Source organism: Procambarus clarkii, chromosome 31, assembly GCF_040958095.1.
Source record: "Procambarus clarkii isolate CNS0578487 chromosome 31, FALCON_Pclarkii_2.0, whole genome shotgun sequence".
NCBI lineage: Eukaryota > Metazoa > Arthropoda > Malacostraca > Decapoda > Cambaridae > Procambarus > Procambarus clarkii.
Window position 1 is genome coordinate 10,710,014 of NC_091180.1, and position 21,349 is coordinate 10,731,362.

Here is a 21,349-nt window from a genome sequence, read left to right on the forward strand (position 1 = left end):
GTAAAACATCTAAACTATTGGGACCGACTAAAGAGCCTAAAACTGTACTCCCATGAACGCAGGCGGGAGAGATACATAATAATTTACACGTGGAAAATATTAGAGGGGCTGGTCCCAAACCTGCACACAGAAATGACATCACATGAGACCAGAAGACATGGCAGGATGTGCAAAATACCCCCATTGAAAAGCAGAGGTGCAACTGGTACTCTGAGAGAGAACTCTATCAACATCAGAGGCCCGAGACTGTTCAACACGCTTCACTACACTTAAGGGGCATAACTGGCCGACCCCCTCACAGTGTTCAAGAGAGAACTGGATTAGCACCTCCAAAGGATACCTGATCAACCAGGCTGTGACTCATACGTCAGGCTGCGAGCAGCCGCGTCCAACAGCCTGGTTGATCAGTCCGGCAACCAGGAGGCCTGGTCGACGACCGGGCCGCGGGGACGCTAAGCCCCGGAAGCACCTCAAGGTAGGTAGCCACCCGCCCTGCCTCACTGTACTATGTGACGTCACCGCCAGTCACAACCTTACTCACCGGCAGTTTTTGTTTTTCTACCACAGACTTGGCCACACATTTACAGTGCTAACCAGCATATATACATTTTCTTCTGTCCTCCATGGACAGGGTTAGAGATGTGTTAAACATATAGTTCAAGGGTTTATTGAACACTCAACCACAGAAGGTGATTCGGTGCTCTTAAAATGCTAAGCTAACCTACATATGTAAATACATAGATACACAGATTTACGTATGCCCTACATAAAGTGTTCGATGTGTCTTTTACATAGTGTCATTAATGTGCATTTACAAAGGTGAAATGTAATTCCGATCAGCTTCCATATATACATTATACTCATACACATACACACATATATGTATATATACATATATTCACACACATGCATTCACATACATTTGTCTCTTTTACTCTGACAGGGTGAGATAGCTGATAGAGAAACTAGTATGCAATTTAGCACTTAATCACTGAAGGTGATGAAGGTGCTTTTACAAGCTCAGGTTATATTTTTTTTTAATTTTTTTTTACATGCAAGCAGGCAAAGAAATACAATAAATACAATAAAATCAATAAAAACAAACTAGAACAAAACAGAGTTCAAAACACAAAATGACAAATCACAAACTCACAAAGTACAAAGGAACAAGGTACTCAACCACAAAACACCGGCCTGAAAGGCGACCATAAAAACAACAAGACATATAAACACAGGGGAATACAGTACAGAACGACATCAATACAACACACGGTAACCAAACCCGCACCCAACAACCCAAACACCAGAACATAATTATACAAAACAAGTCTACTGGCATCGTAACTACACACGGAGAGGCACCAAGACAAAATAATAAGAAATACAACACTAAAGGAAATTACAAATACTCAATAGAAACAAAAGGACAGCATAGTCGCAATACAGAAAACATATACACAATACATAATACAAAACAAACACCGGAGCATGCAGGAACCGGGAAAACAAACCCGCCCCCACCCACACACACACACACACACACACACACACACACACACACACACACACACACACACACAACCCGCACCCCCAACCATGCACACAAACGGAAAAGAACCCACAACATACAGCCAAAGAAAAGAATCACGGGGCATGAACCTAACTCCCAGAGGCAGGAACATACTTCTCAGGGAACTTATCCCAAGGATACCTTTTCTTATTGGCCTCCCAAATCAAATATTCCATGGGAATAGGGAGTCGATCCCCCTTCTGTTGCGGGGCCCGCATAAACTCAGGAATCACCAAATCAGGCGGAAATGGCCACTTCCGAAGTTCACTGGCGCAAGTCGCGAGGCAGGGTATCCCGAAACACCCCCTTGGAAGCAGAAGACACCGAAGAAGCATACGTAGGCCGTCGAGACGGCTATGCCGCCGAACGCACAGGAGAAGACGGTGACGGTTGACGTGATGGTAACACCTCCACCGGTACCGCAGGAGCTACAGAAGAGACAGCTTGAGACAGAAGATGCGACAAGACCGCCGCCGACGAAACAGGGAACTAGGACGAGGGCACGGACCCCCCAGAGTGAGCAGCCTTTTTCAAGACCACCACCAGGTCAACACGCTCACCACGAACCTCAGCAGGGGAAACCACTCCCCACGAAGAACCGGAACCATCTGACACAGGCGACGCACCTGAATCAGGACCCACAAACACCCTACCAGAAGGGGAGGCCGAAACACCGGCACCGGCATCCGCAGGCAAATGCACCTCCGACACCACAGTAGATTGCAACGCAACCGGAGCCACCCCGCCGTCGCCGGAAGATCCACAGTCGTCGAACTCGCCAACATCAGCCCATGCAACAGAAGAACGACAAGAATGCTTGGGCTCCGGCAGTACATCATCAGAAACACGGGCCCCATAAGCCGGGCGGACCGACGCACGATGCAAGACAGCAGCAGCCTTAACCAAATGGGCAACTGGGCCGCACACAGCAGGAGGCGCGTCAACCACCCCACCACCCATCACAGTCGAGACACAAGTCAAGGGCGCAGGGCCATGCACAGTAGCAGGAGACGAGGAAGCGGAGGGTGCCGACGACGCACAGAGATCGCCCGGAAGACCCTCGGGAATAGCTGGCACATCGACCAGAGCAAGAAGAACCGCCGACGGCGCCGCAACACTCGGAGCAGGGTCCGCAACATTCGGAGGTGTACTCGGAGACGCAGGGGGAGCCTCAGCAGCGATCAGGACATCCACCTCTTCACCCCCCGGAGTCCTCCTCCACAGGGAGCGGCGGGAAATCCTCTTCCTTGGACATGTTCACTGGAGCAGTTGCAGCCTCAGTGCATCCGGCAGCCTGATACCCCAACAGGCCACAATGAAAACATGTCCGTGGTTGCCGGGCATAGTACACCCGTATGTAGTACCCTAAAAGCCGGACAGTAGATGGAATGTCCGACCTCAGGTGCATCCCAAGGGTATAAATGTTGGTCCTCATACCCGGGAACTTGCCAGAAAACAGTGTGTACATCCGCACACGAACGACAGCGCCAAACCGCTAGAAGAAACGCCAGAGGGTCTTGGGAAACTCCATGGGGGCCCCATGGACACTCACATACGTCATGGCACCACTACGATCAGTAATGGACACAGATCCGGTGCCATCCTGAAGCTGCAAGGTACGTCCCTCGTACCTCTGGAGAAAGTCCCGGTACACCGCTTCTCCCACAAACTTTATAACTACACGGTTAGCAGTTACCAGCGCAACATCGTAGATATCCATCACCGGGATATGGAGCATGTCACACATGACAAACTCCACTACAGGGTACCCCGCACGTCCAGTAAACTCCAATCCCACGGAGTTGACCCTCACAACAGGGGATAGATGGCCGCCCATTGCAAACTTGACACGTCCACAGCAACCAGGAGGGAACAGCCATCTCAGGTTATATAGTTACATCACATACATACATTGTATAATTGATACATTACATGGTCAATCTTGGGTACAAGTCCAATATATCATCATGTTCAAGTGAGTGCATGTTTTCACTTTCACAAAGTTGACACATTGTGTACTCGACATTTGGGTTTTGAGAAAGTTGCCAGATGCGTCTATATCCCAGGCATATTCTGGCCACTATAACATCACATTGCTGAGTAATTGCTCTATTAGTCCCATATGTGAATGTCTCCTCACGATATCTATCATAATATTTAATGCTACAACTTTCAGATCTTGTGAATTTGTTTGGTCGGTGAGATCTTCATTAGATATTTGTTTAAGTATTCTCTTTGTCACTGCTAATGAAACACCCATATCAATTTCTACCACTGGTTTTCTACAGGCTGTCTTTGTAAGCATATCAACAGTGTCATGCCTTGAGATGCCAAGATGTGATGGTATCCATAGGAATTTAATTTTAAATCTGTTTTCTTTAGCAGCTAAAAAATTCATTCGAATAACACTAACTATTCTCTGGGTGTCACTACAACGTTCACCGGCAGTGCCAGCAAGTGTGTTTGTGTGTTTGTCTGTTAAGCATACAGCACACCCTCCTGCGAGTACCCCGCCGTGTCCTAGTACAGTGTGTTGGGAAAGCCTGTCGTCAATGGTCTCACGTCATAACGAGCGAAACCAGCTGTCAGGCCACCTACAAGTTCTTGCACAAATGTGCACGAGTGAGTGAGTGAATGGGAGAGGTAGCCTACCTGTAAGTACAAGATCTTGTTATTGTATTATTGTGTCTGTCTGTGTTGATCTGAGGGATCAACCCCAGTTCTCATCTTCTCATACCTGACACAGGTTTAGGTGGAGACCAAGACATCAGACGGTGTATGCGTGTTTATCTGTGTGGTATCACGACATTACACTCGTCTGTGAATGTGAGCTTCATATACACCACACATTTAGTTATTGTGTGACATTATTATTGTGCATGATAATTGCGTGTCCCATTGACAGTGCAATTGTGATTTATTGTGCATGATCATCATTGCCCGAGTATCCGGTTGGAACTCTTGTGATCCCTTTGCACACCGGCAATTAGATTTGCAGTGTTAATGATTGGCTGTCAATTGTGTTAAGTTAGGTGTTTCTCCACGAGTGGATCAGATTCGATTAGTCAGACTTCAAGAGTCTCGTTAATGCAACCATAGCCTTTCTGACGCCAATCTAAAGTAAATCAAGCACCCTGTGTATTAGTGGTTAAGTTAGTAAATAAACTACTGTTAAGCTTAATGCGGTGTTTCCGTTGAACCACTTCTGAATACTGCCAACTATTTACTCAAGCCTTCAGCTCCAGGTGTCTTCAACACCGAGTTGCCTATCATTCACTAAACTATAAATGTGATCAGGACCCTGGGAGTCCCTTAAAGTGTTTCAAGCATTGAGGAGATTCCAACGACCAACGTGGAGCAGGACCAGGTGAGACTAGTCTGAGAAGAGACCCTCAAGGACTCTAACTCGACCTTGCTCCCAGACCCTGTACGGTTGCTCTCGTATTTTCTCTGCTGGATTCCTACAGCTTCGTGAAGCGTCTGCCAGTTGCACAGTGGTGACGTACGCATTGCAGTCGGGAAAGCAAAGTAGAAAAACCCCATACCATCACTCTCCATGTGATGGAGAGTTGTAACACGGGGAGGGTGTTCTCGAATTATCTTTCCTCCTTTTCTTTTCCCCCTCTACCCGTATTCTTACTTTTGTATTCTCTACATGGGACTCCAAAACTTTTACTAAAGCCGACTCCACGCCACGTGGTCCTAAGACGATTGACCGACTTAGGATTCTACAACCCGTATGACGTGACATAGACTTTGAGCAAAACCCTAGAGTCGCCTTCGCCGCCACCACCAGACCAGTAACACTGAGCAATGATCGAGGTCTGGATCGATCATGCTAATTAATCAACCTTGGGGCTTGATCCCCACTATAACCGATATGCCCTTGGAAACTTGAGTGTGGAATTAATTCACAATCAACGGTAAAGATGACTTCCGATTTGGTGTTAAAATCGGCGCCCAATTCAACTCTGCCTCGTAGGGACCACGTGACCAGGACAAATTCATATACATATACATACACATGGAAATAATAAAAATGCAAATTTACTAGCTATTAATTTATTAAAAGAAAAACTAAAACAAAATCTAAATGGTTATCACTCCCTACTTGACCTGAACGGCAATGAATTGACTATCCCTATAAGAACTCATAAAGCAACTCTACCTTCGGCGACCAGCTAGATGTTCGTGCTGTCGGGAGGCCGATGATGGTAAGGCCACCTGCCCGAGTTGTTTCTAAAACCACACTAATTGTCCTCTCTCTGGTCTTCCCCCGACTAGAGCATTGTATTGTTCTGCATCGCTTACCAAGTTACTTAGCAAGGTTTAAGTTATAACAATTAACCTCTGTTGTACTTAATTGATCCAGACTGGTTGAATTATATTACTGAAGTTAAATTACACAAGCATCTAACGGCAGAGCTGTTCCCGATCACCAAATGGCTATTTGACCTTTGAGAAATAGTGGACATGTCAACTCTGATGACCTATGACCGCCGGTCATAGGTCATTACAACTTACAACTTAGATCTGATTCGTGACGTCCCTGATGGTGACCTAACTCAATAATTGGAATACTCATGATATTATAACTATATAATACAATTTGAATGCAACCTGAATAAAGACTATTTTCTCTAAATTACTGAATACTATAGAATGGTTCATTATACGAAGCTATGAAAAAGGCGTCGATTATTTTCACCGCGAATTCCCTGGGGTCAGGTCCAGGGTCACCACGCGGGTGACCAGCTTCAGCTTCCCATTCTCTTTTGTCGATAAACCACTCTGGATAATTCTTACAACCCCCCCCCCCCCGCCGCACAAGCAGTTAGTAAACCTTGTTAATTTGTTAAAAATCACGAGGTTTAGTATCCAAACCCACAATTCAACTCATGCCACAAACAAAAGCTAACCTAACTAATAAAATTTGACAATTATTTGAGTGTCCAACATCAACATGTTTAAATTCATAAATTTCTCAGCTGTCAACTGCCAGCAATCCTCCAACATCAGGAAACATACATCCTACTCTTACTGACATAGCTAAATAACATTTCCCTACTCTAACATCAAAGACTAGCTATTAAAATCTCTTGGCTCTTCACTAGCCAAGTTCATGTGTCCTCTAGAGCCGGCCACACCGTGCTCAACCATAACACAAAGTTAACTTCAGACTGAACTTTCAGTCATTCGGGAGCGTACTACTGAACTATCAAGTTCACCTCCGGGTACTGACCACTCCTCATCAATGTCAACCTTGACATGCTAAGGAACACACCTAACGTTTATTACATGTATCTAAAAATATAAAAAAAATTCCTATACTATATCACAGGTTTCAGCCGACTGTACAGCCAAGTGTCCGCACTCACTGTAAGAGTGTCACTGTTTATATTGGTCCGCCTCTCCTGTGTTCAAACATTCCGAAAAAGTAGCACAACATAATTTTCCATAACCGTTTGTTCAGGGCTGAGACAATTACACAGGGGCTTCGATGTTTATCAATGACCAATTTATAGAGTAAAATTTTCATATACTATACCAGAATTATTTTAAATCTGTTTTTCAACATTTAAAAAGTATTGTGATTCTAACTCTGGTTTTCAACATTTAAACAAAAGTGTCCAGATGTTCTTTATACAGATGTTCAGAGCCAACTTTGTTGTTTGTATCAATTGTTCATATTGAGTAATCGAGCACAAAAAAAAATCGATGTTGCTGGATGCTGAATGTAGTCGCTGACGATGACGATGTCGATCTTGCTTCTTCCCGTGTGTAGACATCAATACCCGGTCCTCTTGTACTCCCATCCGGTACTCTAGAATGACGACAGAGTGTAGTAGAGCGGAGTGCCAAGTGACAGCTGTTGAATACTGTTACTTCGGCCATTGATCTTGCTCTCGACAGTCCACACGCCTTCGTATCAATCACAGTTCACACGGCAGTCTTGATGTTAAACTTGACGTCGCAGATGACCACATCAGAGCAGGACTGGATGTACCAACGGTGTCTCTTAGCAGGAGTGGTGTCAGAGGGTCGTAGATGCGGGTTGCTTGTTTGCAGAACAGGTGAATCTCGTCTTCCATCATTGCTCACGTCATCTCAGGCGTTTCTTAATGTCACCAGGTTACTAGGCCGTAAACACCAACTGTGTATACCCTCGTACCGCCGACTTTAGGCCAAAGGAGACAATTTTGCGACCTTCTATTGGCGAGTCCCGGTACTCTGTAGGGAAACCGTGCCTTCCACCTGTGACCGCCTTAGTTCTGCTTTCTTGTTACTTCAGATGACGTAATCATTAATCTTCCGGCGAAATTCTTGAGTACTGCTACGTGCTTTCCATTTCTTGACCTCTCCTCCAACACTGCTGGAATGGCTGCAGTCTTGATGACGCAGCAGGTGGGTAGTGGTGATCTTGAGACAGCTACCCCGGCGTTGTATGGCACCTCCGGTGACTGCTATAATGTGGACAGCTCGCTGGCCCTGACAACCTCGTTAGTGACGTGAGGCGTCGGCCGGGTGACTCTTGGACAGTCACTCATCCCCAAAGTAACTGATGTATGGGTTACTGGGTCTGGTGGGGGAGGGCTTTGTGTAACGTGCCTCCCCCCTCGGTCTTTACAGACAAGGGTTCACGTGTGGCTGGAACAACTGGGTCGGTGTACCAATCAGACCTGGGAACAGACAGACACAACACAGCGGAAGCATAGATATACTCTGGGTTTGGTGGAGGTGGAACCCCAGAGCACGGTAAAAGTTGCTACCTGAGTCAAGTATAGAGATAGTACACCTCATTGCCTTTACAGGAAAATCTAATGAATACTAAATTATACTAACCAAGGAAGTTACTTTACTGTATAGCGCGAGATCTCGTCACCATAGGGTGGCGAGACTGCACCTGACTACTGATGAGCGATGACAGAGGGTCCTCCTCATCTTCTGACTCGTCGGTGAAGCCATGAGTCAGCACTGCTGAGTCAGGAACTAGACCCGCTGAAGGCAGTTCTAATTCCTCTTTAGCATGATATTGTTTCAATTTATTTACATGAATTGTTCTTTCCACCTGGTCCTCGAACACTCCCTTTATAACAAGATTAACCGGCCCCGCTCTTTTTATTACTCTATATGGTCCTCGCCACCTTGGAGCTAGTTTCCTACTCTGATTGGCGGGCGCAGCCTCATTCACTCTCAATACGAGGCTTCCTTCCTTCAACTCTAGGGGGCGCACTTTCTTGTCATAAAAATGAGCATACCGAGTCCGTGCCTTCTTGGACGCTTCAGATGCAATATTCCATGCATTTTTCATTTTTCCAAGGACCTCTGAAGGATAGTCCTCCCCGTATGCAACATTATGTCTGTTAAGCAGACCTGAGGGGACATTGCATGAATTACCAGTAAACAAATGAAGGGGTTGGGTGTTAATTGGTTGGTGGATGGCAGTATTCAAGGCTAACTGAACATTGGGAAGGTGTTCATCCCAGGTGTTTGCGTCATGTTCAGCAAGGATTGCAAGCATATCCTTGACTGAACGATTAGTCCGTTCCGTCATTCCGTTTGCTTGTGGGTGGTAGGCTGTTGTAAAAGCCGAAGTTGTCTCTAAAATCTTACAAACTTCTCTAAATATATTCCCATTGAATTCTTGACCCCGGTCAGAGACTAAAACTTTAGGAGGTCCGAATTCAGTAACGAACCTACGCAAGAACGCATCTGCAACCGTACGAGAATCCTTCTGAGGTAATGCAACTAGTGTAGTGTATCTAGACAGATGGTCAACTAGCACCAACACGTATCTGTTACCTGAATGACTGTGGTGTAAATCAATCAAATCGGCCCCCACACGATCTAACGGCTCACGAATTTCAGGAAATTCCTGAAGTGGGGCCTGTACCTTAAGGGTGCCTTTCCTCCTCTGGCAACGAGGGCACGACTTCACGAAATTGATTACTTCAGAAAGTAATCCTGGAAAATAAAAAAGAGACTTTGCTTTCAGGTGGGTTTTAAAGACCCCCGGATGCCCTGCAATTTTAGAAGCATGCGCAAGCTTTAACGCTGATGACCGCAACGCGTCCGGAATAACTAGCTGAAATATTGCCCTATCATTCTGGCTATTAACATAATACAGGACGCCCTGTTTCATTTCAAAATCATGAATAGGTAACTTCTTTTTCTTCTTCGGGTATTTTCCTCCTTCTAAATACTCAATAATTTCTTTCCATCTAGGCTCGTTCATCTGGTATTCTCTCATTTTATCTGATGGAATGGTTTTAATATTTTCATTAATCTGAACTGCCGCTATATTTCTACTTAGCGTGTCTGGCACAACATGTGCTGGACCAGGCTTGTACAAGATCTGGAATGAGTGGGCCGAAAGTTCGTGAGACCAGCGTGACATTCGTGGGCATTTTGTTCGCTTCTTAAATATGTGTGTTAACGCTCGATGGTCTGTGTAGATTACAAAATGCCGCTGAAATAGGTAAGGCTCGAAATACCTAACTGATTCTACTACTGCCAGTGCCTCCCGATCCGTAGCTGAATAACGAACTTCAGGTCCTTTGACCTTCCTACTGAAATAGGCTACTGGATGGGGTAAATTATCCGCATATCGCTGAATTAAGCACCCGCCAATAGCAATACCCCTGGCGTCAGTGTGCACCTCCCACTCTTTCTCAAAATCAGGAATAGCCAATACCGGTGTCGTGATTAGTTGGTCTTTCAGTTTGCGATAGGCCTCGTCATGTTCAGATTTCCACACAAACTTCGCATTTTTCTTTGTCAGATCAGTCAGGGGTGCTGAAATGCCAGCGAAACCTTCAATATGACGACGAAAATATCCAGCCGCCCCCCAAAAACCTACGCACGTCCTTTGCTGTCCTTGGAGTAGGCATGTCAGCAATGGCGCGGCAAGAATCTGGGTCAGGTCGGATACCGTCTGGGCACACCTGGAACCCCAGAAATTTGAATTTCTGAGCCGCCAGGGTGCACTTCTGAACATTCAGCCTGAAACCTGCCTGATCTAACAACTTCAAAGTCTCAGTCAAGTCCTGTAGGTGTTCCTCAAATGTCCTGGAATATATCACAACATCATCCAGGTACGCTAAAGAATGCCTACCCAGTACCGGACTAAGGATAAAGTTGATGGCCCTCTGAAACGACGAGGGCGCTGTCTTCAAACCAAACGGCATCCTACGGAATTGATAAGTGTGCCTACCATCCGAGAATGCTGTTTTTTCCCTATCCTGTTCTACCACCGGAATCGCCCAATACGCCGATTTTGCGTCAAGAGTTGAGAAATACTTAGCAGCACCAAATTGATCTATTATCTCCTGTATTCGGGGCAACGGATACACATCACCCTTAGTTAGTTCGTTCACCTTCCGGTAGTCAACACAGAAACGATAACTACCGTCCGGTTTCCGAACTAGCACAACAGGAGAGAGCCACGGTGACGTACTAGGCTCTATCACGCCCTGTCTCAACATTTTATGGCACTCCTCCCTGATAACATTCTTTGCCTGTTCCGGCAACCTCCACTGACTCGTGTACACAGGCAAATGATCACTAGTTGGAATGGTGTGCTCGATCTTATCAAGGAGACCAATCTGGTCATCCTCTGTCGCAAACAATTTCGGGAATTTTCGTAAAACTCCTCTCAGTGCCTTCCTATTCGCCTGTGCAACATGTTGCAAATCAAGTCCTGATATTAATTTTTCTACTTCTTCTACATTCTGTGCAACATCTCTCGTCTCGTATTTTACTTTGGATGGTGTTTTAGAATTCAACATGTTCAGTGCACTACATTGTGCAGTGACGGCTGGCGTCTCAGCTGACTCATGGTGAAAGATTTCTGTGTCCTCCACCATGGTTCCCTGAGATACCCTATCACCTGCCCTGAAGCGAAACGTCTTGTGTGAAAGATTGACAACTGGAATGAGTGCCCCTTTATCGAGCACTACAATTAAGTGATGAGGAATTAATAAGCTGTCACATCTCCCAGCCACCTGAAGGGTGGTACCTGGTTGTATGCGACGTCCCACGGCTACTTTAATAAATTTAATAGAATGTGGTGGGCAACTCTGTTTGGTCAATGCATGCAATGCGCATGACCTCTTAACTGTGTCTGGAAGAGACTTAAAAATCAATTTTGGATAGTGCGCATTATATTTCAGCTTCCTCTTAATTGAAGCTACAACTGGGGGATGGTCGATCATCTCCACTGGGTAGGAAGTCTGTCCCAACTGCAACCTGCAGTTCCTAGCCCCTTTTTGAGCAGACAAGGAATAATCAAACCGCGACAGAAAATCACTTCCCATTAAGATGTGACCAGGAAAATCAAGGTTCTCCACGATCGTACATGTGTGAGGCTGCAATTCCCCATCAATCTCAAAATTAACTGTATCTTGACCAACGATCTCAATCTTCTCCCCATTGACCGCTGTTAATGTCTTTGCGCAACGTTTAAGACGTGCATACTTAAAAGTGCTGAAGGCTGACTTTTTAAATACCGTTGCCTGGCTTCCTGTATCAACAAAAGCTGCCAATCTCACACCTTCCACTTTCACCTCAAAAGTAGGCCTACCATCACTAGGAGCCTGCTTTCATGCTCTCGTAATAGTGACTTTACAGTCCCTCTGTATATGCCCGCGCTTCCCGCAGGAGTAACACCTCCGCGGATCTCTGTTGTTACCCCGCGCAGGGTGGCTCGAACTTGCAGCTGAGGGCTGCTTCCCGCCTGATGAACCCGCGCCACAGTGACTCGGCTTGGCTCCCTCGCCTTTACTTAACGCCTCTACGTATGGCGACAACTGAGTGCCCGATGTCCCTGCGCACGTCTGCCTGTCTAGGGCTGTGGCGGCCTGTTGGACTAGGTCTTTATAACTCTCACCCGCTCCCCCCGCAAGTAACAATGGCCCCATATCAGAAGGTAACGTTTTGCAGAACAATTGTTTAGCGAATCGCTCTGCCTGACTCGAATCTAACCCCAGTTCCTTAGTGAGGTCGTCAACCCTGCTCTTTAATATTGTCCCGAAATCCTTGACTGTGCTGCGGTCATCCCTCTTAAGTGACTGGAGATAAAAATGTGCCTCATCTTCCGTCACCTTTTCCTTGAATCTGTCCCTAATCGCTTGGACAAACTGTGGCCAAGTCGTCAGGTGTTGAAACTCTGTCAGTCTCGCCAGTGGACCGGCTACGTCCACGCAAGCCCCCATAGCAAGAGTAATTTTCGAACTATCCTCTGGGACAGGGTGCGGGGTTTCACCATCCATCACTCATAATTCTGTGTTAAGGGAAACTTAACACGAAATTTGGCTGGAATGCTTCCTTCAGCTGCTGCAGATGTCTGACATCAGTTTCCTGCATAAATATGTCGTCAACATACATGCAGTAATGGCAAGTTTTAAATTCATATCAACTAAGACCCTCTGCTCTATTGTACCCATGTAAAAAATTCGCGAACAGGATACCTATGGGAGAAACCATGGCGACCCCATCCCATGGGGAGGGGGAGTGGGAAGGGGTGTAGGGAGGGAGTGAGTGGGTTAGGGAGGAAGAGAATGAGAGAGAGGGAGAGGGAAGTGGTGTAGGGAGAGAGTGTGGGAGGGAGGGAGGGGAGGGGGAAAAGGAAGGGGTGTAGGGAGGAAGTGAGGGAGGGAGTTAGGGAGAGGGATGGGAGGGAGGGAGGGAAGGGGTGTAGGGAGGGCGAGGGAAGGGGTCTAGGGAATAAGGTAGAGAAGGAGTTAGGGAGAGGGATGGGAGGGAGGTAGGGGAGGGGGAAAGGGAAGGGGTGTAGAGAGGGAGAGAGGGAAGGGAGAGGGAGAGAGTGTAGGAGGGAGGGAGGGAGGGAGGGGAGGGGGAAAAGGAAGGGGTGTAGGGAGGGAAGGGAGGTAGAGGGAGAGGGAAGGGGTGTAGGGAGGGAAGGGAGGGAGAGGGAGAGGGAAGGGGTGTAGGGAGGGAAGGGAGGGAGAGGGAGAGGGAAGGGGTGTAGGGAGGGAAGGGAGGGAGAGGGAGAGGGAAGGGGTGTAGGGAGGGGAGAACAATTACACAAGTGGAGCCACAAAACACTTCTCCCCTCCACAAAAAACTCTCCAACATTTAAACACAAAAGCTGGATATATAACTGTTAAAAAACAAAACAAATAAACAACAAAGAAATAAATGAAACAACCAAATACAGGGTGGTCAGAAAACCTTGTCAACTCTGATTTCAAACTCAAGATATTTTATGATATATATTGTTTGGTCCAGTGTTGCCAGCGCTGGTCCAGAGGGAACCCCATACTCACATTGTTGCCAGAACCAAGCAAGCAAAAAAGAGACTTGTTCAAGATAGGCAAAAATGTAACAGCGGCAGTAAGCTTATTGGTATCACTGTTTGGTTTCACACACACATGACCACTTAAATGCAATGCAAAATTATCTAGACAATCTCCAGAGATGGTCTGGGAAAGGGCTGCTGGAGTTTAACCCGGACAAATGCAAGGTTATGTTAATGGTTGAAGCAAGGAGGCCTCATATACCGTACAGGATGAAGGGAAGGCAACTTCCAACTTGTGATAAGGAGAGGAAGACTCAGGAGAGAGCATAACTGGAGACCCAACACTAGAGGCTCTCACCATCACCAGGATAACGAGAGCAGAAGCTGTCATACAGGTAGCTGGTCAGGTATCAACTTGGACCAACTTGGACAAAGATTCCTCCTGAGGGCTGTACACATCCTCTGTATGACCTGTTACTGCGTATGCTGCACCAGCCTGGAACCCCTACATAAAAGAAGCACAAAGCAAAACTTGGAAAGGACCAAAGATACGCAAGAAGGCCCCGTTCCTGAGCTAAGAATTATGAACCATGAAGAAGGAAACCTAACCTTACCAGACGAATAGAGCAGATTTGATCACGACATATATGATACTCAAAACGCTAAAAGGATTCTCAAGTCGACTAGGAAGCAAAGTTATAAGTGAGGAGCAGCAGAAGGAGAGGTCAGAATTGGAATATGGAAGCACAAGTGAGTCACAGAGACACCAGAACGAGCTTCATCACTCCAAGAGTCGTAAACAAGTGGGACGGACCAGCTGAGCAAGTTGTTGACGCCAGTCCCGTACACAGTCGTAAATGTATATATATGATAAGAGTTCCGGGTGACAAGAGTTTCTGTATTGAGATAAAGATGGTCGAAAAATGTGCCTTAAGAGCACGTGCTCAATCATGCATGCACTGGTAGATGAGCGCGCGCGCGCGCGCACACACAAACACACACACACACACACACACACACACACACACACACACACACACACACACAAAAGTACAATACAACTAGGTGAATACACACACACACACACACACACACACACACACACACACACCAAACGATTACATTACCATAAGACGAACATCGGAAAGGGACTATGAGAACGATATTGCGATCAAAGCGAAAAAGCAACCTAAGTTACTACACAGCCATATAAGAAGAAAAATGTCGGTGAACGACCAAGTGACATGACTAAGGAAGACAGAGGTGGCATATACTGAGAGTGACAAGGAAATCTGCGAGGCACTGAATGCGAGTTTCCATGGAGTGTTCACTACCGAGCCTGAGCAGCTCCCATTGTTGGAAGGGGTTACCCTAGATGAACATCTATCAGATATAGAGGTGAAAGCAGGGGAGGTAATGAAACAGTTGACAGCACTAGATGCAACTAAAGCGGTTGGACCAGACAAAGTATCACCGTGGATACTAAAAGAAGCACCGCAGGCCCTCAGCGTGCCTCTGGCAATGATCTTTAATGAGTCACTTATATCGGGAGAATTGGCCAGTTACTGGAAGAAGGCAAATGTCGTACCGATCTTCAAGAAAGGCGATAGGGAGGAGGCACTTAACTATAGACCTGTATCACTGACAAGCATCCCCTGTAAAATACTGGAAAGAATAATTAGGCTACAACTGGTTGTACACCTGGAGAACGTTAGGTTTGTGAACAAACATCAACATGGGTTCTGGAAAGGGAAATTGTGCCTAACAAACCTTTTGGAATTCTATGATAAAATAATGAGGATAAGACAGGACAGAGATGGTTGGGCGGACTGCATATTTCTAGACTGCCAAAAAGCCTTTGATACAGTACCACACATGAGACTGCTGTTCAAACTCGAGAGGCAGGCGTGGGTGGGGGGAAAGGTCCTAGCATGGATAAGGAACTACCTAACAGGAAGGAGCCAAAGAGTTACGGTAAGGGGCAAGAAGTCGGACTGGCGAACAGTAACGAGTGGAGTACCACAAGGATCGGTGCTGGGACCAATTCTATTTCTAGTATATGTTAACGACATGTTTACAGGAGTAGAGTTCTACATGTCGATGTTTGCAGATGACGCAAAGTTGATGAGAAGAGTTGACAGATGAGGATTGCAGGATCCTCCAAGAGGACCTGAACAGGTTGCAGAGATGGTCAGAGAAATGGCTACTGGAGTTCAACACGAACAAATGTAAAGTTATGGAAATAAGACTAGGAGATAGGAGACCAATAAGACAATACACAATGAAGGGCAACAGCCTATCTGTGACAACGCGAGAAAGAGACCTGGGGGTGGACGTAACACCTAATCTATCTCCTGAAGCCCATATAAATAGGATATTGAACACAGCGTATCTACACTGGCAAAAGTTAGAACATCATTCAGAAACCTAAGTAAGGAGGCATTTAGTGCGCTTTACACTGCCTACGTGAGGCCAGTCTTAGAGTATGCCGCCTCATCATGGAGTCCCCATCTGAAGAAGTATATAAGGAAACTGGAAAAGGTTCAGAGGTTTGCAACGAGACTCGTCCCAAAGTTACGAGGGATGGGGTATGAGGAGCGCCTGAGGGAACTGTGCCTTACGACACTAGAAAGAAGAAGGGAGAAGGGGGACACGATAGGAACGTATAAAATACTCAGGGGGATTGACAGAGTGGACATAGACGAAAAGTTCACACGGAATAGTAACAGAACGAGGGAACATGGGTGGAAGCTGGAAACTCAGATGAGCCACAGGGATGTTAGGAAGTTTTCTTTTAGCGTAAGAGTAGTGGAAAAATGGAATGCACTTAAAGAACAGGTTGTGGAAGCAAATACTATTCATAATTTTAAAACGAGGTGTGACAGGGAAATAGGACCATATACATTGCTGTAAACAACCGATGCTCGAACGGCGGGATCCAAGAGTCAATGCTCGATCCTGCAGACACAACTAGGTGAGTACAACTAGATGAGTACACACACACACATACACATACACAGACACACACACACACACAGTAGTAAGTCACTAGAGACGGGAGACCTACCAGAAATATGGAAGACGGCGAATGTGGTCCCAATATACAAAAAGGGCGACAGACAAGAGGCACTGAACTACAGGCCAGTGTCCTTGACTTGTATACCATGCAAGGTGATGGAGAAGATCGTGAGAAAAAACCTGGTAACACATCTGGAGAGAAGGGACTTCGTGACAAATCGCCAACATGGATTCAGGGAGGGTAAATCTTGCCTTACAGGCTTGATAGAATTCTACGATCAGGTGACACAGATTAAGCAAGAAAGAGAGGGCTGGGCGGACTGCATTTTCTTGGATTGTCGGAAAGCCTTTGACACAGTACCGCATAAGAGGCTGGTACATAAGCTGGAGAGACAGGCAGGTGTAGCTGGTAAGGTGCTCCAGTGGATAAGGGAGTATCTAAGCAATAGGAAGCAGAGAGTTACGGTGAGGGGTGAGACCTCCGATTGGCGTGAAGTCACCAGTGGAGTCCCACAGGGCTCTGTACTCGGTCCTATCTTGTTTCTGATATATGTAAATGATCTCCCGGAGGGTATCGATTCATTTCTCTCAATGTTTGCGGACGATGCTAAAATTATGAGAAGGATTAAAACAGAAGAGGACTGTTTGAGGCTTCAAGAAGACCTAGACAAGCTGAAGGAATGGTCGAACAAATGGTTGTTAGAGTTTAACCCAACCAAATGTAATGTAATGAAGATAGGTGTAGGGAGCAGGAGGCCAGATACAAGGTATCATCTGGGAGAGGAAATTCTTCAGGAGTCAGAGAAGGAAAAAGACTTGGGGGTTGATATCACGCCAGACCTGTCTCCTGCAGCACATATCAAGCGGATAACATCAGCGGCATATGCCAGGCTGGCCAACATACGAACGGCATTCAGAAACTTGTGTAAAGAATCATTCAGAACTTTGTATACCACATATGTCAGGCCAATCCTGGAGTATGCAGCCCCAGCATGGAGTCCATATCTAGTCAAGGATAAGACTAAACTGGAAAAGGTTCAAAGGTTTGCCACCAGACTAGTACCCGAGCTGAGAGGTATGAGCTACGAGGAGAGACTACGGGAATTAAACCTCACTTCGCTGGAAGACAGAAGAGTTAGGGGGGACATGATCACCACATTCAAGATTCTGAAGGGGATTGATAGGGTAGATAAAGACAGTCTATTTAACACAAGGGGAACACGCACAAGGGGACACAGGTGGAAACTGAGTGCCCAAATGAGCCACAGAGATATTAGAAAGAACTTTTTTAGTGTCAGAGTGGTTGACAAATGGAATGCATTAGGAAGTGATGTGGTGGAGGCTCACTCCATACACAGTTTCAAGTGTAGATATGACAGAGCCCGATAGGCTCATGAATCTGTACACCTGTTGATTGACGGTTGAGAGGCGGGACCAAAGAGCCAGAGCTCAACCCCCGCAAACACAACTAGGTGAGTACAACTAGGTGAGTATACACACCACACACACACACACACACACCAAATGAGCCACAGAGATATTAGAAAGAACTTTTTTAGTGTCAGAGTGGTTGACAAATGGAATGCATTAGGGGGTGATGTGGTGGAGGCTGACTCCATACACAGTTTCAAATGTAGATATGACAGAGCCCGATAGGCTCAGGAATCTGTACACCTGTTGATTGACGGTTGAGAGGCGGGACCAAAGAGCCAGAGCTCAACCCCCGCAAACACAACTAGGTGAGTACAACTAGGTGAGTACACACACACACACACTTTATCACATATATGATAAAGGAACAAAAAAATTTATACCAAAACAGAGATGCAGAACTAGGAAACAGGATTGGTTCAACAGAAATTGCGAGAGGGCCAGAGACCAAAAGACACAAAAATGGAATCAATACAGGAAGAGGCCGAACCCCCAAACATACCAGCGATACAAAGATGCAAGAAACAACTACACGGCAGTGAGGAGAGAGGCAGAAAGAAAATTTTGAAAAAGGGATTGCAGACAAATGTAAAACAGTACCAGGTCTATTCTATAAATTCATAAACTACAAATTGCAGGTAAAGGATAATATTCAGAGGTTGAAAATGGGAAATAGATTCACGGAAAATGAAAAGGAAATGTGTGAAACATTAAACGAAAAGTTCCAAAGTGTGTTTGTACAAAATTAAATCTTCAGGGAACCAGATACAATAAGAATTCCAGAGAACAACATAGAGCACATAGAGGTGTCTAGAGACGAAGTGGAAAAAATTCTCAAGGAGCTAAATAAGAACAAAGCAGTTGGTCCAGATGGAGTTTCACCATGGGTTCTGAGAGAATGTGCACCTGAGCTCTGCATTCCACTTCAACTGATTTTTCATGCATCCCTGTTTACAGGAGTTGTAGCTGATGTGTGGAAAAAGGCTAACATAGTTCCAATCTACAAAAGTGGAAGCAGGGAAGACCCCCTTAATTATAGACCAGTATCATTGACAAGTGTAATAGTCAAAATATTGGAAAAAATAATTGAAACTAAATGGGTAGAACACCTGGAGAGAAATGATATAATATCAGACAGACAGTATGGTTTTCGATCTGGAAGATCCTGTGTATCGAATTTACTCAGTTTCTATGATCGAGCAACAGAGATATTACAGGAAAGAGATGGTTGGGTTGACTGCATCTATCTGGACCTAAAATAGGCTTTCGACAGAATTCCACATAAGAGGTTGTTCTGGAAACTGGAAAATATTACAGGGGTGACTGGTAAGCTTCTAACATGGATGAAAAATTTTCTGACTGATAGAAAAATTAGGGCAGTGATCAGAGGCAATGTATCGGACTGGAGAAATGTCACGAGTAGAGTACCACAGGGTTCAGTTCTTGCACCAGTGATGTTTATTGTCTACATAAATGATCTACCAGTTGGTATACAGAATTACATGAACATGTTTGCTGATGATGCTAAGATAATAGGAAGGATAAGAAACTTAGATGATTGTCATGCCCTTCAAGTTGACCTGGACAAAATAAGTATATGGAGCGCCACTTGGCAAATGGAATTTAATGTTAATAAATGCCATGTTATGGAATGTGGAATAGGAGAACATAGACCTCACACAACCTATATATTATGTGAGAAATCTTTAAAGAATTCTGATAAAGAAAGAGATCAAGGGGTGGTTCTAGATAGAAAACTATCACCTGAGGACCACATAAAGGATATTGTGCGAGGAGCCTATGCCACGCTTTCTAACTTCAGAATTGCTTTTAAATACATGGATGGCGATATACTAAAGAAATTGTTCACGACTTTTGTTAGGCCAAAGCTAGAATATGCAGCAGTTGTGTGGTGTCCATATCTTAAGAAGCACATCAACAAACTGAAAAAAGTGCAAAGACATGCTACTAAGTGGCTCCCAGAACTGAAGGGCAAGAGCTACGAGGAGAGATTAGAGGCATTAAATATGCCAAAACTAGAAGACAGAAGAAAAAGAGGTGATATGATCACTACATACAAAATAGTAACAGGAATTGATAAAATCGATAGGGAAGATTTCCTGAGACCTGGAACTTTAAGAACAAGAGGTCATAGATTTAAACTAGCTAAACACAGATGCCGAAGAAATATAAGAAAATTCACTGTCGCAAACAGAGTGGTAGACGGTTGGAACAAGTTAGGGGAGAAGGTGGTGGAGGCCAAGACCGTCAGTAGTTTCAAAGCGTTATATGACAAAGAGTGCTGGGAAGACGGGACACCACGAGCGTACCTCTCATCCTGTAACTACACTTAGGTAATTACACACACATACACACATGCGCGCGCGCGCACACACACAATGAGAAGAGTTTTAACAGATGAGGATTGTAGGATCCTCCAAGAGGACTTGAACAGGTTGCAGAGATGGTCAGAGAAATGGTTACAGGAGTTCAACATGAGCAAATGTAAAGTAAGAGAAATGGGATCAGGCGATAGGAGACGAAAGGGACTTTACACAATGAAGGGGAACTGCCTACCTGTGACGACTCGAGAAAGAGGCCTGGGCGTGGACGTAAAACCTAATCTAACTCCTGAGGAACATGTAAATAGGATAACGACAGCAGTGTACTCTGCACTGGCAAAAGTTAGAACATCATTCAGAAACCTATGTAAGAAGGCATTTAGGGCGCTTTACACTGCCCACGTGAGACCAGTCTTAGAGTATGCCGTGCCATCATGGATTCCCCACCTGAAGAAACACATAAGGAAACTGGAAAAGGTTTGGAAGTTTGCGACGAGACTCGTCCGAGGTATCGAGGGATGCGATATGAAGAGCGCCTGAAGGAACTGAGCCTTACGACACTAGAAAAAGAGAAGGGAGAGAGGAATTATGATAAGGACGTAAAAAATACTCAGGGGAATTGACAGTGGAAATAGATGAAATGTTTACATGGAATATTAACGGAATGAGGGGGACAAGGTGGAAGCTGGAAACTCAGATGTGTCACAGAGATGTTAAGAAGTTTTCTTT